The 17,436-nt window shown below is 51.5% G+C and overlaps 2 protein-coding genes and 1 long non-coding RNA gene across 34 annotated transcripts in view; 2 read left to right on the top strand and 1 right to left on the bottom strand.

Moving 5' to 3' along the window:
- The window catches only part of ZFR2 (zinc finger RNA binding protein 2), a 60,630-nt gene that overhangs the window by 4,116 nt on the left and 39,078 nt on the right, over positions 1-17,436 (top strand). The gene's annotated exons all lie outside the window — the stretch shown is intronic.
- ATCAY (ATCAY kinesin light chain interacting caytaxin) overlaps positions 1-17,436 on the bottom strand; it is a 112,039-nt gene that overhangs the window by 56,080 nt on the left and 38,523 nt on the right. The window lies entirely within an intron of this gene.
- Positions 13,674-16,001, top strand: LOC144337005 (uncharacterized). The gene is made up of 2 exons (XR_013409595.1): positions 13,674-14,012; positions 14,815-16,001. It is a non-coding gene; the product is annotated as an uncharacterized LOC144337005 (long non-coding RNA).

The raw sequence follows: 17,436 nt of genomic DNA, 5'->3' as shown, positions 1-17,436 counted from the left end.
TCAGTGAGAATGGGATGCACATTCACTCTTGAAGGTATGAGAAAAGTTTACAGTTACCTGTTGATAATGATGATTATCTTTATTTTATTTTATATGGTCTTATGAATCTCATAGTTTTTTTAGAAGTTGAATTAGTGCTGCAAGTATTCAGAATGAAACATTAATCCCATGTGGAAAAGTGAATGCAGCAGTGCTTTTAATTAGCACTGAGCTCAGGCCAGGCACGGTGGCTCACACTTGTAATCCTAGCACTTTGGGAGCCTGAGGCGGGCGGATCACCTGAGGTCAGGAGTTCGAGACCAGCCTGACCAACATGTTGAAACCCCGTTTCTACTAAAAATACAAAAAATTAGCCAGATGTAGTGGTAGGCACTTGTAATCCCAGCTACTCGGGAGGCTGAGGCAGGAGAATCGCTTGAACCTGAGAGGCGGAGGTCGTAGTGAGCCAAGATTGCACCACTGCACTCCAGCCTGGGTGACAGAGTGGGAGACTCTGTCTCAAAAAAAAAAAAAAAAAAAAAAAAAAATTAGCACCGAGCACAGTTTTTTAGCTGAGAATAGCTGAGGAGCTCCAACAGGGTCTGTAATGTTTAAGTCACACTGGTCATGAAGCAGTGAGAGCTCAAAGCGGCGTGTTAGAAATGCAGAGTGGTGGGAGGTGACGGCCGGCGGCCTCTGCCGTTACCTTTCTCTTCGTTTAGCGGTTTTGTCATAGTTCCACCAGTATTACACAGTCGGCTAGCTGTGTCTTTGCATTCTTGTTAAATCTAAGTTAGAGGACTACTGGCTTTTGGTGTAATTCTTGATGTCCTGTCCAGAGAATCTCTGTCTGTCTGTTTGTTTGTCTGTTTGTTTGTGAGACAGGGTCTCACTCTGTTGCCCAGGCTGGAGTGCAGTAGCACAGGCTCGGCTCACTCCATCCTGTAACTTCTGGGCTCAGGCAGTTTTCCCACCTCAGCTTCCTGGAGTGGCTGGGACTACAGGTGCACACCACCATGCCTGGCGATTTTTATTTTTGTAGAGATAGGGTCTTGCTATTTTGCCCAGGCTGGTCTTGAACTGGCCTGAAGGGACCTCCCGCCTTTCCCTCCTAAAGTGCTGGGATTACAGGCACTTCCTCCCTGCAATTAAATTCTGACACTGTTAGCATACATTATAAGCTGGACTCCTTCCCCTGGAGAACTTCAGGAAGTGGGAGGCAGGGTTGGAATGCCATCACACTCTATTAGTCATGGGCAGGATGCTCGCTGCTGGTTATTGATTCTCCGTGTGAGGTGAGTCCCGGGCACCTGATACTGACTGAGCCCTCACGTGATCCTTGGGATCAGTGTTGTGAAGCCCATTTTGCTGATAAGGAAACTGAGGCTTGGGGGAAGTCACTGGACTGATGTGGGGGCCCAGTGGTCGCCTCGGCTAGGAATCAGCCCAGGCCAGTGCCTCACTCACAGTCAGGGCTGCCGGAGCCTAGAGAGGCAGCCATGGTGTCGAACCCAGCCCTGACCATGTCAGCTTAGCAGTGGCACCTGTGGTAGACTGTGTTATTGCCATCCTTTACGCTGTCACCTGCACCCTGCTCTGCTAGTTCGGGCCCGGTCAGATAGTAGTTTAGGGCTACATCCTTCAAACATTAAAAAAGACATGGCCGGGCGTGGCAGTGCACACCTGTAGTCCCAGCACTTTGGGAGGCCAAGGAGGGAGGATTGCTTGAGGCCAGGAAGTTGAGGCTGCATTGAGCTATGATCGCACCACTGCACTCCAGCCTGGGCGACAGTGCGACACCCTGTCTAAAAAAAACAAAAAAACAAGAGCTCCTCCCCGCAGTGGGGACATTGAGATAGCACATGGCCCCGTGTCACTGGGAAAGTAATGGTGACCCAACCCATCTCTCTCAGAAATGTGTCCTGGGCAGCAGGTAGCTTGAGAAAGACCCGGAGCCCATGCTGACCGTGGGAGCAGCTTGGCAGCCCAGTGCTGGTGACAGAACCTGCTAATACCTCCGATGGGAGCCCCTGTCTGCCAGGTGTGGCTGCGACCGGCTTCAGAAGGAAGCCAACCTGGTCATACCCAGCCCAGACGCCACGTTCACCCTCCTGCAGGCCTCCAGGTCCTTCCAGTGGAAACCCCACCCGCCAAGGCCAGCCCCGTCCCTTTGAGCTTAGGTCCAAGGAGCACAGGCTGCCCTGGAGAATCCGATGTCGCCACCATGGGGGCCGGGGCGCATGCCCCTGAATGGACTCCTACCACTAGGTCCAGAAAGCCCCAGGAAAGTGAGACCGTGGACCCCTCAAGCTGTTTGCACATCCTAATCAGTCACTGCGCCTCCGCTGCACCTGTTCTTTCAGGGCGCACGACCCTGCAGGAGCGAGGGGGACTTGCCCCTTCCAGTGCCGCTGTGGTCTTTTTCAAGCCCTTCTCAGCAAGGCTGAGATACGAGTTAGATGCCGAACTCCTCAGAAGAGAATCTGAGTTAGAGGCTGAACTCCTTAGAAGAGAATCTGAGTTAGAGGCCGAACTCCTCAGAAGAGAATCTGAGTTAGAGGCCGAACTCCTCAGAAGAGAATCTGAGTTAGAGGCCGAACTCCTCAGAAGAGAATCTGAGTTAGAGGCCGAACTCCTCAGAAGAGAATCTGAGTTAGAGGCCGAACTCCTCAGAAGAGAATCTGAGTTAGAGGCTGAACTCCTCAGAAGAGAATCTGAGTTAGAGGCTGAACTCCTCAGAAGAGAATCTGAGTTAGAGGCTGAACTCCTCAGAAGAGAATCTGAGAGGCAGCTGCTGGCTGCAGGTAAAAACTTGGATTGAAGTATATTTTTTGGAAACCTTTTCAAATAATAGGACTTGGGGTCTGAGCTCCTATACAAGAAATTAGGTAGATTGAATATTTTTGAAGTGTGGATTTTGTTTTTTCATCTTGTTTTAGAACCAAAAGTTAGGCCAGGTGTGGTGGCTCACACTTGTAATCCCAGCATTTGGGGAGGCTGAGGCAGGCAGATCACCTGAGCTCAAGAGTTCCAGACCAGCCTGGCCAACGTGGTGAAACCCCATCTCTACTGAAAATACAAAAATTACCTGGGTGTGGTGGTGTGTGCCTGTAATCCCAGCTACTTGGGAGGCTGAGGCAAGAGAATCGCTTGAACCTGGGAGGTGGAGGTTGCAGTGAGCTGAGATTGCGCCATTGCACTCCGGCCTGGACAACCGAGTGAGACTCCATCTCAAAATAAAAAAAAGAACCAGGCCGGGCGCGGTGGCTCAAACCTGTAATCCCAGCACTTTGGGAGGCCGAGACGGGCAGATCACAAGGTCAGGAGATCGAGACCATCCTGGCTAACACGGTGAAACCCCGTCTCTAGTAAAAAATATGAAAAACTAGCCGGGTGAGGTGGCGGCGCCTGTAGTCCCAGCTACTCAGGAGGCTGAGGCAGGAGAATGGCGTGAACCCAGGAGGCGGAGCTTGCAGTGAGCTGAGATCTGGCCACTGCACTCCAGCCTGGGCAGCAGAGCGAGACTCCGCCTCAAAAAAGAAAAAAAAAGAAAATAAAAAAAAGAACCGAAAATTAGCTCATACACATTGGGGCAGAAGTAAATTCCTAGGAGACTTTTTTCCTCCCCTAAACATATTCTCTGTTTCTGGATTTTTAATAGTTTTATTTTGTATTTGTCTCTTGTCTGGGTCTACCAACATGTGTATTTAGAATGATCAGAACAAATACATCAGATTTAAAAGCATTTTCGAATGGCCCTGGAAAACAGTCTTTTCACGTGAGTGTAATGAATATCGGTGTTCTTTCCTGGGGCTCTGGGGGTCATGGGACAAAGGCCCTGATCAAGATAAATAGGCAGCCCTAGAAAAATAAGGAAAACACTTAGAAAGGGGACTTGTAAACCTTGTGTTCATACTCTTTGTATTTTATTATTATTATTATTTAGACAGGGTCTCACTCTGTTGCCCAGGCTGGAGTGCAGTGGCGCGATCTCGGCTCACTGCAACATTTGGCTCACGAGTTCAGGCAATCAAACAGCCTCCCCAGTAGCTGGGATTACAGGCGCATGCCACCAGACCCGGCTAATTTTTGTATTTTAGTAGAGAGAAGGTTTCACGATGTTGGCCAGGCTGGTCTCAAACCCCTGATCTCAGGTGATCTGCCTGCCTCAGCCTCCCAAAGTGCTGGGCTTACAGGCGTGAGCCACCGTGCCCAGCCCTATTTCAGTTATTTTTTGAGGTAGGGTCTCACTGTGTCACCCAGGCTGGAGCACAGTGGTGCGATCATAACTTAATGCAGCCTCAACCTCCTGGCCTCAAGCAGTCCTCCCTCCTTGGCCTCCTAAGTAGTTGGGATTTCAGGTACACACCACCACACCAGGCTAAATGAATTTTTTGTAGAGACGGGGTTTTGCCATTGGCCAGGCTGGTCTCAAACTTCTGAGCTTAAGTGATCCACCTGTGTCGGCCTCCCAAAGTGCTGGGATTACAGGTGAGCCACCGTGCTCTGTTCAACTTTAATTTAATTAAATTAATTAATTAATTTTTTTTCTTTTTTTTTTTGAGACGGAGTCTCGCTCTATCGCCCAGGCTGGAGTGCAGTGGCCGGATCTCAGCTCACTGCAAGCTCCGCCTCCCGGGTTTATGCCATTCTCCTGCCTCAGCCTCCCAAGTAGCTGGGACTACAGGTGCCTGCCACCTCGCCTGGCTAGTTTTTTGTATTTTTAGTAGAGACGGGGTTTCACCGTATTAGCCAGGATGGTCTCGATCTCCTGACCTCGTGATCCGCCCGTCTCGGCCTCCCAAAGTGCTGGGATTACAGGCTTGAGCCACCGCGCCCGGCTCAACTTTAATTTTAAAGTTGCCAGATTTCTTTTAGCTAGAAAGTTAATTTGTAAATATTTTGGGGAATGACACTTCTTTTTTTGGTGGATATATTGCTTTGGGCAGGTTTTTCTCCCCTAAGGTAAGTTCCATTTGCCTTTTTAAATGGACCTACGGCAAGTCATTTACTTGTCGCGGTTGGTGGAGAGTGGAGAGGCGGCATGGCTTTGATTCCGCGTCATTGTGGATCTGGGAAGGCCAGTCCTGCTTCAGGAGGTGAAGTCTGTGGTGAGCTCTGTCCCTCGGGAGCAGAGTGACCTGTAATGTCCCCAGGCCCTTGCCATGGATGTATAAAGAGCTGGGGATGTCTGTTGTTTTGAGTGTCGTTGGGCCATGGATGTATAAACAGCCGGGGGTGTCTGTTGTTTTGAGTGTCACTGGGCTGTGGATGTCTAAAGAGCCAGGAGTGTCTATTGTTTTAAGTGTCGTTTGGCCGTGGATGTATAAAGAGCCAGTGGTGTCTGTTGTTTTGAGTCGTTGGTTGAGTCCAGATTGGTGGTTTGAGGCCGGTTGTAGTTGCTCATGAGAACCTTGGGTTTGCCATCTTGTCCTGCCCTTGACATGAGCGGCTCATGAGCCAGCACAGACGGGGCTCTGCAGGCCGTTCGGTTTCTCAAAGCAGCAGGAGAGGGCTGGAACAGGAGACGACCCCTCCTTGTTCCTGAGATGTGGGCCAGTTTGGTGCACAAGAGTAAAAAGCTGTTGCTATAGTGAGCCGCTGCTGCTTCTGGGAGGGCACGTAGCTAATGCTTTCTCTGGCGTGATCGGCATGGTATTGTCAGGATGGTGTTCTCAAGCACCTGCCTGGTGGGGCTCACCACGCAGCCGCCTCCACATGGGACCATGTTCCTTCTCAGAGCAGAGGACAAGCCCATCAGTCCCACTGCTGCACAGCCTGGCTCGCCCCTGAGGCTCGGGAAACTTGACGCCCAGGCTCTGGAATCCAGTTCCCACCTCAAGAACCTGACGCCCTATGGTGGCTCCATCCTGAGGAACCAGGCGGGTCCCGGTTTGGAGCTGGCTTCTTGACTCCATTCAAAAGAAGACGGTTTGAAAGTGAGCCTGGGATAATAAAATCCTTTCGGGCTGGGTGCAGTGGCTCACGCCTGTTATCCCAGCATTTTGGGAGGCCGAGGCAGGAGGATCGCTTGAGCTTTGGAGTTTGTGACCAGCCTGAGCAACATAGTGAGACCCCCATCTCTAAAAAAAAAAAAAAAAAAAAAAAATTAGCCAAGCATGGTGGTGCACACCTGTAGTTCCAGCTGCTCGGGAGGATGAGGCGGGAGCGTCACTTGAACCCAGGAGTTTGAGGCCACAGGGAGCTATGATTGTGCTGCTGCTCTCCAGCCTGGGAGACAGAGCAAGACCCTGACTCAAAAAAGCAAAAAAGTCCTTTTGGTATCTTCCCAAGGATTGAGTTAACAGAACTCCTTTCTGATACGTTGGGACATCTTGGGGGTTTCTGGATCTGAAATGGGCATTTCACGTGGAGACTGCACCTAAGGGTTTCATGGTCAGAAAAAAGAGAAAGAAAAAAACTAGTTACAATCAGAACTGTTATGGGTATGAATGTGTAAGATGCATTTTGAATATAAAACCCCTGTGAACAGAAGTGCCAAAAAATGAAATTCTGGGGGGTGTGTGTGTGTGGTGTGTGTACACACAGCAATTGAAACATCATCTTACTGCCAGTAAAACAGACTTGAAAATACTCTCCCTGATGAAGGACTTGACTGGGTGCATCAGCATCTGGTGTGGCAGGGCACGTTGTCCTTCTGGCCCCTGAGGCACTGCGCCCTCCACCTGGGTGCGCCAAGGCCAGAACGCTGGAGTGCGGGTGTTCTCCAGGGTCACGGAAGTCGGTGGCTGGATGAGTCAGGGTCTCTAGAGGGACGGGACTCACAGGATACAGGTCTCCATGAAAGGGAGCTTATCCAGGAGAAGTGACTTGCACAGTCACAAGGTAAAGTCCCAGCTAGGCCGTCTGCAGGCTGAGGAGCAAGGACGCCAGGGGTGGGTCAGTCCGAGTCCCCAAACCTCAAAAGTCGGGAAGCCAACAGAGCAGCCTTCAGTCTGTGACCAGAGGCCTGAGAGTCCCTGGCCAGCTGCTGGTGCAAGCCCAAGAGTCCAAAAACTGAGGAACTTGGAGTCTGATGTTCGAGGGCAGGAAGCACCCAGCACGGGAGAAAGATGGAGGCCAGAAGACTGAGCCAGTCCAGTCCTTCCACGTTCCTCTGCCTGCTTTTACCCTGGCCGCACTGGCAGCTGATTAGATGGTGGCCACCCAGAGTGAGGGCGGGGCTGCCTCTCCCCGTCCACTGACTCAAATGTGACTCTCCTTTGGCAGCCCCCCTCACAGACACACCCAGGACAATACTTTGCATCCCTCAGTCCAATCAGATTGACACTCAGTATTAACCATCACAGGGCCTATGATATTTCCGTTTCCAGCTGGGTGGCCTCAGCCTTCATCTCCGTCTGCCATGGGGGTGATAGAGAAATAGGTGATGAGCTGTGTTCGGGAAGAAAGAGTCCTTGTTTTTAATTATGTGGCTTTTTTTTTTTTTTTTTTTTTTTTTTGAGATGGAGTCTCACTCTGTCGCCCAGGCTGGAGTGCAGTGGCGTGATCTTGGCTCACTGCAACCTCTGCCTCCCGAGTTCAAGTGATTCCCATCCCTCAGCCTCCCGAGTAGCTGGGATTACAGGCACACACCACCGTGCCTGGCTGATTTTTGTATTTTTAGTAGAGACAGTGTTTCACCATGTTGGCCAGACTGGTCTTGAACTCCTGACCTCAGGTGATCCTCTTGCCTTGGCCTCCCAGAGCACTGGGATTATAGGTGTGAGCCACTGCGCCTGGCCAAGTCCTTGTTTTTAGAAAGAACGAACGATGACATTTCTCAGCCTGTGATTCTAGGAAAATCTTTATTTCCACTTGAGTTTTTCCTTGGACTCTAAATGTTTTTTGGGTTTTGTGTGTGTGTGTTCCCATTGAGTTATTCAATGCAGTGTTCAGTAGAAATCATTATACACAGAGAGAGAATGACCCATCTTCCTGGCTGTCCCTAAGACATTTCGCCACCTGCCTCTACCTGCAGATCCCACCCGTGTCCGTCTGAAGTGTGGACCACACCCAAGCCTACTCCGTCCCTTCGGAGCAAACGAGAGCATGGCCCCACGGAAAGAGCTCTGGGCCAGGGGACGTGGGTGGCTCAGATGGGTCCATTCCATCCCCTAGGCCTCGACGTCCCCTTGAACTTGGCGGCCACATGAACAGAATGAGATCAGTGGGGCTCGCCAGCTTTGCATCCCAAAATTCAGCTTAGAAGGATGCACCTGAAAAAGCTTGACTTCCCAAAACAAACTCTCTGACCAGAAAGCCATCAAAAGACATTAGCCTGGGGCCTGAAGGTGGGAGTGCCAGGCAGGACTTGTAGACGTTTGTCACCACAGTTTGTAAGCCCAGGTTAGCCCAGGCTCTCCATTTCCCGCCCGCGCTGTTCTCCCCTCCCAGGCAGGCAGCACCAGCGCGTGCTTGTTGTCATGGAGACGGCAGCCATCTCTGGCTTGGTACAGTGGCACGCTTCCTTCCAGGAAAAGGTGACTCCGAACAGCAGCAGCAGCAGCAAACAGCCTGGGCTCATGGGTTACGGGCAGGCTTTACTGAGAGTAAATTCATGACTTTTTTTCTTTTTTTTTTTGAGAAAGGGTCTCACTCCGTTGCCCAGGCTGGAGTGCAGTGGCGCAATCTTGGCTCACAGCAACCTGTGCCTCTCGGGTTCAAGCGATTCTCATACCTCAGCCTCCTGAGTAGCTGGGATTACAGGCATGCACCACCATGCCTGGCTTTTTTTTTTTTTTTTTTTTTTTTTGTATAAGCCATGTTGGTCAGGCTGGTCTTGAACTGATCTCCAATGATCCTCCTGCCTCGGCCTCCCAAAGTGCTGGGATTACAGGTGTGAGCCACTGTGCCCAGCTAATTTTTGTATTTTCAGTAGAGATGAGGGCTTGCTGTGTTGACCAGACTGGTCTCGAATTCCTGACCTCAAGTGATCCGCCCACCTCAGCCTCCCAAAGTGCTGGGATCACAGGTGTGAGCCACTGCGCCTGGCCAGTTTGTGACTTTTTTTTTTTTTTTTTTTTTTTTTAGATGGAGTCTTGCTCTGTTGCCCAGGCTGGAGTACAGTGGCCAGATCTCAGCTCACTGCAAGCTCCGCCTCCCGGGTTTACGCCATTCTCCTGCCTCAGCCTCCCGAGTAGCTGGGACTACAGGTGCCTGCCACCTCGCCTGGCTAGTTTTTTGTATTTTTTTAGTAGAGACGGGGTTTCACCGTGTTAGCCAGGATGGTCTTGATCTCCTGACCTCGTGATCCGCCCGTCTCGGCCTCCCAAAGTGCTGGGATTACAGGCTTGAGCCATTGCACCCGGCCTAATTTTTTGTATTTTCGGTAGAGATGGGGTTTCACCGTGTTAGCCAGGATGGTCTCGATCTCCTGACTTGTGATCCGCCCACCTCGGCCTCCCAAAGTTGTGACTTTTTATACCTGTTTCTCAACTCTCACTCTCACCTCCTCAGTCTGGGTCAGACTTTGAAAATTGACAGCCTGCAGGCCATGTTTGGTTCTCACCCCTGTGCAGTCAGCTTTCTGCTTGCTTTATTTGAATTAGTTGCCAGCATTTAAAAGTGGGAGATTCGGCTGGGCATGGTGGGGTGCACCTATAGTCCCAGCTACTTGGGAGGCTGAGGCAGGAGAATCACCTGAGCCCAGGAGCAGAGGTTGCAGTGAGTCAAGATCATGCCACTGCACTCCAGCCTGGGCAATAGAGTGAGACTCCGTCTTAAAAAAGAAAAAAAAGAAAGATTTCACAAAACCTCTGGTTCCTAGCGTCACTTAAAATTGGAAACTCTGGGGCCAGGCACAGTGACTCCCGCCTGTAATCCCAGTACTTTGGAAGGCCGAGGTGGACAGATCACTTGAGGTGAGGAGTTTGACCCAGCCTGACCAACATGGTGAAACCCTGTCTCCACTAAAAATACAAAATTAACTGGGTGTGGTGGCAGGTGCCTGTATTCCCAGCTACTGGGGAGGCTGAGGCAGGAGAATCTCTTGAACCAGGGAGGTGGAGGTTGCAGTGAGCTGAGATGGTGCCGTTGCACTCCAGCCTGGGTGACAGAGCAAGATGCCGTCTCCAAAAAAAAAAAAAAAAGGAAACTCTGGCCACCCTGGGCTACATCCGAAGCTCCTGCCACATGGTGGGCCCCGTAGCCTGTGAGTTCTTGTTTAATCATCACACCATCCCCATAGCAAATTAGCTATTCCCATTTTACAGGTGAGTAAACTGAGTCTAAGAAAGAATAAGGACTCAGAGCCCCGTAGTGGGCAGAGCCAGGTCTGGAAGCCGGCCAGTTGGCGCCAGTTTTTATGGGTGTCCTCCCAGTCCCCGCCCATGATCCCTCACACTCTCAACCTCTCTCCTTCACCTTCTTGTTCACGGAGAATGGCTCATTTGGTAACCATGGGGTTGTCATTTATGGAGTGACTAAGTGGTGACACAGGAGGCCCGTGCTGTTGAAAGAGGAATTTATCACCGATGCTTGCTGCAGGAGAAGGGGCTCGCCACACCACACCGGGGGAACACGGGTTGGGCAGGAGCAGGAGCAAGGGCAGGCTGAGGCCATGGCCTTTATTGGAGTTTCCAGGCACGGTGGGGCAGGGCACACCTGGGGATTGGCTAGCTCATTCCAGGGGGCTTCAGGCTACAGGGGTGGTCTCTGGTCACCTGGTACCTATGGTTTGTGTCCCCTCCAAAATTCAGTATTAAGAGATGGGGCCATTAAGAGGCATGCTTGGGGCTGGACCAGTGGCTCACACCTATAATCCCAGTGCTTTGAGAGTCCAAGGCAGGAGGATCGCTTGAGCCCAGGAGGTCAAGGCTGCAGTGAGCTATGATCATGCCACTGCATTCCAGCCTGGGAGACAGAGCAAAACACTACCTGAAAAAAGAGATGTGGTTAGGCCATGAGGGCTCCTTGTGAATGGGATCTGGGCCCTCATGAAGGGGCATCACGCAGGGCAGGGGGAGGCTGGCTGGTTCACTTGCTCTTTTGCCGTGTGAGGGTGCAGGAGGAAGGCCCTCACCAGACACCAGGTGCCAGCGCCTTGATCTTGGACTTCCCAGTCTGTGGAACTATGAGAAAATGAAATACTGCTCTCTGTACATCACCCAGGCTGGGGTCTTCTGTTGCAGCCACACAGATGGCCTGAGATGCAAGACCCTGCCTCTAAAATATAAATAAAACAAAAGGCTGTATAGTGCATGATTCTTTCCTATGAAATTTCCAGAACAGGCAAATCTACAGAGACAGGACATGGATTAGTGGTTCTGGGGGCTGGGGAGGGATGGAGAGAATGCTGAAGTGGATGGGTTTCTTTTTGGGGTGGTGGAAACGTTCTGAAATTAGGTAGAGGGCATGTTTGCACAGCCTTGTAAATGTGCTAGAAGCCACCGAACGGTGCACTTTAAAGTGGAGATGTTACAGTGTGGACTTATCTCAATCTTTAAAAAATATTATCTATCGATGACACCCAGTTTCTGACTCCGGCTCAGGCCTCTCCCTGGAGCTCTAGTCTTGTCCCCTGCATACAGCGGCCAGTGCAGCACGCTCTGTGGATGTCTGATTGGCATTTCAAAGATTGATCATATCCAAGTCCAAACACCTGCGCGCTTCTCCAAAACCCTTTCATCCTGCTGACTTCCCCACGGCAGGCAGGGCTGCCTGCAGTCCCTCGTGAGGATCCCAAACTGGGGAGCCAGCCCAGTCTCCTCTCCTTCTTCTGACCTTGAGCGCACGCCCCTGCACGCGCACCGCCTCTACCGTGCGCCAGCCTGCCTCGTCTGTATTTTGGACCTGCACGATTCCTTCTGCTCTCGCCCCCATTTCCATCCGCGCACAGCGCCAAAGAGGCCCTATCACAACGTAGCCCGTGTCCCTCCTCCGCTGGAAACCCCCGTGGGGTCTCAGGACAAGCCGGAGCCCCTGCGATGGCCTGTGACATCCATCACGGTGTCCCCTGTTCCACTCCCTTTATTCTCTGCCCTGCGATGGCCTGTGAAGTCCGTCATGGTGTCCTCTACCCCCTGTTCCACCCCCTTTATTCTGTGACCCCATCTCCCTTCATTCCTTCCGCTCTAGTCGCACTGCCTTCTGGACCATTCCAGATTCTGGGCATTCCACCCTCAGGCCCTTCCCATGCAGTTCCCTCTGCTCAAATGCGCTTCCCTGTTTCCCCAGCTTTGTGTCTTCACCCTCCTCCTCACCCACCAGGCTGGCCATGACCAGCCCGTGAGAAAGTGCAATCCCCTGCTCTCACCGCCTGCCCTATTCTTCCCAACGGCATGAGAACCATCAGATCGCGTTGAGTTATTTTGCTTACCCCGTGTCTCCGTGGACTATCGTGCAGCGCCCTCCTGGAGGACAGGACTTTGGTTATTCCCTGCTGCTGTGACAGCGCCCGTGACAGCAGCTGGCCCCCAGAAGCACCCAGGAAGTATTTATCCAGTGACTCAATGAATTTGTCCCCGGATCGCCCAGGGCTGCTTTCACTTTCTGTTGAGGTATTTTGTACACACAGAATTCCTCATAATGCAACCCGAAAAAGCAACATCATGTTTAAAATGGTGCCTCAGGCCTATAATGACTTTTTTTTTCAGCTTAGCCAGAAGATGGCCTCCTTTGTTCTGAAAATGCAAATGATTTTTCATGCTAAGTTGGAATTTCAAGTAGAAGTAAAAAATTCACATTAAAAAAAGAAAAATTTGGCTGGGCACATTGGCTTATGCCAGTAATCCCAGCACTTTGGGAGGTCAAGGCAGGAGGATGGCTTGAGCCCAGGAGTTCGAGACCAGTCTGGGCAACACAGTGAGACCCCATCTCTACTAAAAATTTAAAAAATTCGCCAGGCGCAGTGGCTCACACCTGTAATCCCAGCACTTTGGGAGGCTGAGGCAGGAACACTGCTTGAGGCCAGGAGTTCAAGACCAACCTGGGCAACAAAGCAAGGCCCTGACTTTACAAAAAATTGAAAAATCTGGATGTGGCGGTGCACACCTGTCGTCCCAGCTACTTGGGAGGCTGAGGTGGATCACTTGAGCCCAGGAGTTGGAGGCTGCAGTGAGCTGTGGTTGCATCACTGCACTCCAGCCAGGGGGACAGAGCGAGACCCTGAAAACAGAAACAAAAACAAAAACCCTCTTCATGATGTAGTTTAGCAGAGCTCTTGTTTTCTGCCCAGCTCTTTTGCTCTGCAAGAATTTAAAAGGGCTGCTTCCTGTCCTGTGAGTTTATTGCAGAGTTTACGGGTACTGGCTCTACATCAGGACCCCTGCCCTGACTGTCTAGTGCCATCTATGTCAGCCCCTGAGTGGTTTCTCTCTGGGATATAGGAATCTGAGCTCTGACCATTTTTGGAATAATCAACTTTAGGTTTTGGTCCGGAGTTGGTGTGTTCACGTGATCGCTGGTCTCAGCTACCACTGGTGTCTCTGAATCAGACTCTGCAGATGGCTTTGAAGCGCCTGTTATGTGGTAGTTGCTAGAAAAGGCTAGAAAGAACGAGACTTTTTTTTTTTTTTTAGACAGAGTCTCACTCTGTCACCCAGCCTGGAGTGCAGTGGTGCAGTCTCAGCTCACTGCAACTTCCACCTCCTAGGTTCAAGCAATTCTCCTACCTCAGCCTCCAGAGTAGCCGGGGATTACACAAGCCTGCTACCTACCACACCTGGCTAATTTTTTTGTATTTTTAGTAGAGATGGGGTGTCACCATGTTGGCCAGGCTGGTCTTGAACCCTGACCTCAAGTGATCTGCCCACCTCGGCCTCCCAAAGTGCTGGGATCACAGGTGTGGGCTACTGTGCCTCAGGGCACAGTGTTTTTTTTTTTTTTTTTTGAGACAGGATCTCACTCTGTTGCCCAGGCTGGAGTGCAGTGGTGCAATCAAAGCTCACTGCAGCCTGAAACTCCAGGGCTGAAACAATCCTCCCACCTCCACCTCCCAAGTAACTGGGACTACAGGTGCACACCACTGTGCCGGGCCAATTTTTGTAGTTTGTAGAGACTTTGTAGAGGCAGGGTCTCACTGTGTTGCCCAGGCTGGTCTTGAACTGTGCTTCTGGGCTCAAGCTATCCTCCTGCCTCAGCCTCCCAAAGTGCTGGTATTAACAGACGTGAGCCACCACACCCAGCCTGGTTTTTAGTATATTAACAGAACTGTGTGACCATTACCTCAAATTCCAGAACATTGTCTTTAGCCCAAAAGGAAATTCCATCTCCATTAACCATCACTTTCACCCCCTCCTTCAGGGTCTGGCACCCACAAATCCCCTTCCTGCCTCTGTGAATTGGCCTCTCCTGGACATTCTATAGAAATGGAATCACATACTGTGTCCGGCTTCTCTCACGCAGTGTGATGTCCTCAAGGTTCATCCATGCAGCGTGTGCTGGAGTGTCTTTTTTTTTTTCTTTTGATGGCAAAATATATATAACCTAAAATTTTCCATTTAACCTTAACAAATGCCTTTTGATCCACCCGTGACAGCAGGGATTCTCAAGCCGGGGTCTGGGAAACTTAAGGTAACTACAGGCACATCTGTCTCTGTCATTTTCAGGGGATCAAGGCAGGGCGGGAGGCCACAGCTTTCATCTGACTCTAAATTGTGAGAAGGCAAGAGGGGATCAGCGTGACCACCCACCCTGGGAACCTGGGGAGGGCTGTGGGCCTCGCCCTGTCACACCTGAGACCTGGCAGAAGCAGCAGTGTTGGCTGCCGACCATCTGCAGAGCCAGGTTCTAATCCCTAGTCCCCAGCCCCAGGGACCCTAGCCTGTCCCTCCCAGATCTGAGCTCCTCAACAGCAGCAGTTTTTAAGAGACGGGGTCTCACTGTATTGCCCAGGCTGGTCTCCAACTCCTGGGCTCAAGTGATCCTCCCAAAGTGCTGGGATTACAGGTGCGAGCCACTGCACCTGGCCAACAGCTGCACTTTTGACATTTGGGGCTGGATTATTCTCTGCAGTGGAGTCATTCTTGGCACTGCAGGGTGCTTAGCAGCATCCCTGGCCTCCACCTACTCCATGCCAGGAGCTCCCCCAAATGGTGACAACCACGAATGTCCTCAGACATCACCCAGTGTCTCCTGGGGGCAAAATCTACCCTCTCTGAGAACCGCTGCCCTGGGCTACCTGGGTTTTGGTGTCTGTATGAGTGATGCTGTGGGGTGTTCTTCCCAGGAGCTGTGTTTTTGCTGGCTCTGCTCCTGAAACCACGATGTGGCAGATTGTTGCCAAAATGCCCTCATCCTTCATCCCCCTTATATCCATGCCATTCCCACCATGTCCTTGCTACTCTTCCAGTCCAGAAGTGGAGACCGCCCCCCCGGCCCTCGCATCTGGACTTCCTTGTGCCCTGCCTTGGACAGGGTGCAGTGCAAGTGACGCTGTGACTGCCCTGAGCCCAAGCTTAAGAGACCTTGCCTGCATCTGCTCCATCTTGTGGGACCCTGCGTGGTGAAGGACCCAAGGCAGGCCTGCCAGAGGAGGAGATACAAGAAGAAGAACCACAGTGCCCCATCCAACAGGTAGCTGCCTTCCAGGGGCAGAGAAGCCCAGCCATGGTCAGGAGAGCCGCCCAGCTGAGGCCCACCTCCACCAGGATTGCCGCCCAGCTGGCCAGGAGAGCCACCCAACTGAGCCCCACCTCCACCAGGATTGCCACCCAGTTGAACCCCGCCTCAGCCAGGAGAGCCACCCAGCTGAGCCGTGCCTCAGCCAGGAGAGTCACCGAGCTGAGCCATGCCTGGCTAGAAGAGCCACCCAGCTGAGCCGTGCCTGGCCAGGAGAGCTGCCCAGCTGAGCCCTGCCTGTAGAATCACAAGTGACATACATGATCATTGCTTTGAGCGAGAGGTCAGCGGACCTTTTCTGTAAAGGGCCACATAGTGAATATCTTTGGCTTTGTGAGCCACACCATGTCTGTCACATTAGTGAACCCTGCCATTGTATTGCAAGATGAGCCACGGACAATGCGTCATCTGATGGGCTTGGCTGTGTGCCAATAAAACTTTATTTTTTTTGGACACTGAAATGTGAATTTCATGTAATTTTTCACATGCCATGAAATATTATTACCCCTTTAACTTTTTCCAGTCACTTAAAAGTATAAAAACCATTCTTAGCTTGCCACTGTACAAAAACAGGCAGGCCAGATTTGGCCACACATGGCTGACTCCATCTTAAAAACTCTTCTGTGCCTCCCTTCCTCCCTTAAATTCTGGGCTCTGCCAGGCCATGGTCTCCCCTGAGAGTGGGTGTGAGACCCATGAAGATGCGGGCTGCCCCATTGGAGACAAACCCCATGCTCCACTTCCTCGTGTAAGCGTGCTTAGTGGAATATAACCAGCAGTGTGTGCATGCACATGTGTGCGCATGCGTGTGCATGCATGTGCATGTGTTGGTGGCTTCTGGGGTCACAAGCAATGACTTGAGGCAGGCCAAGTGTTCCCTTCCTGAGTCATGGTCACTGTGTTGGTCACAGTCACCAGACACGTATTACCCTTGGCTGTTCCCAGGCCCTGTTTTAGGTGTTTGTAAAGCCCTACACTGCTGAGAGCTGGCTTTGACTGTGCTTTCCTGCAGGTGACATGATGGCGCATGTGTTCTGTCCCCCTGTCCATCACCCTCTCTAGTTCTGGCCCCTGTGTATCTCGTGTCCTTAACCAGCCTTCCCTCTAACTGCTCCCCTCTCTAACCATCACCATCTGTCTTGGTTGGCTGGGGCTGCCCTAACAATACCACAGACTGGGACGTAAACAAAATTTATTTTCTCCCTGTTCTGGAGGCCAGAAGTGTGAGGTCAAGGTGCCAGCAGGGGGTAGTTTCTGGTGAGGCCTCTCTCCTTGGCTTGCAGATGGCCACCTCCTCACAGTGTCCTCCTGTGGCTTTTTCTCTGTCCATGTGCACCCCTGGTGTCTCTTTCCCTTCTTTATTTTTTGTTTGTTTTTTTAAAGAGACTGCCCTGTCATCCAGGTTGGAGTGCAGTGGTGAGGTCACAGCTCACTGCAGCCTCAATCTCCTGGGCTTAATCGAGCCTCCCACCTCAGCCTCCCAAGTATCCACGAGCACATTTTTTTTTTTTTGAAATGGAGTCTTGCTCTGTTGCCCAGGCTGGAGTGCAGTAGCGTGATCTTGGCTCACTGCAAGCTCCGCCTCCCGGGTTCACACCATTCTCCTGCCTCAGCCTCCCAAGTAGCTGGGACTACAGGTGCCCGCCACCACGCCCAGCTAATTTTTTGTATTTTTAGTAGAGACAGGGTTTCACCGTGTTAGCCAGGATGGTCTCGATCTCCTGACCATGTGATCCGCCTGTCTCGGCCTCCCAAAGTGCTGGGATTACAGGTATGAGCCACCATGCCCAGCCTTTTTGTTTTTGTTGTTTTTTCTGTAGAGATGGGATCTCAGTATGTTGCCCAGGCTGGTGTTGAACTCCTGGGCTCAAGTGATCCTCCTGCCTCAGCCTCCCA

This window comes from Macaca mulatta, chromosome 19 (assembly GCF_049350105.2).
Source record: "Macaca mulatta isolate MMU2019108-1 chromosome 19, T2T-MMU8v2.0, whole genome shotgun sequence".
Lineage (NCBI taxonomy): Eukaryota > Metazoa > Chordata > Mammalia > Primates > Cercopithecidae > Macaca > Macaca mulatta.
Note: the sequence above shows the minus strand (reverse complement) of the source record. Positions and strands in the feature narration are given on the sequence as shown.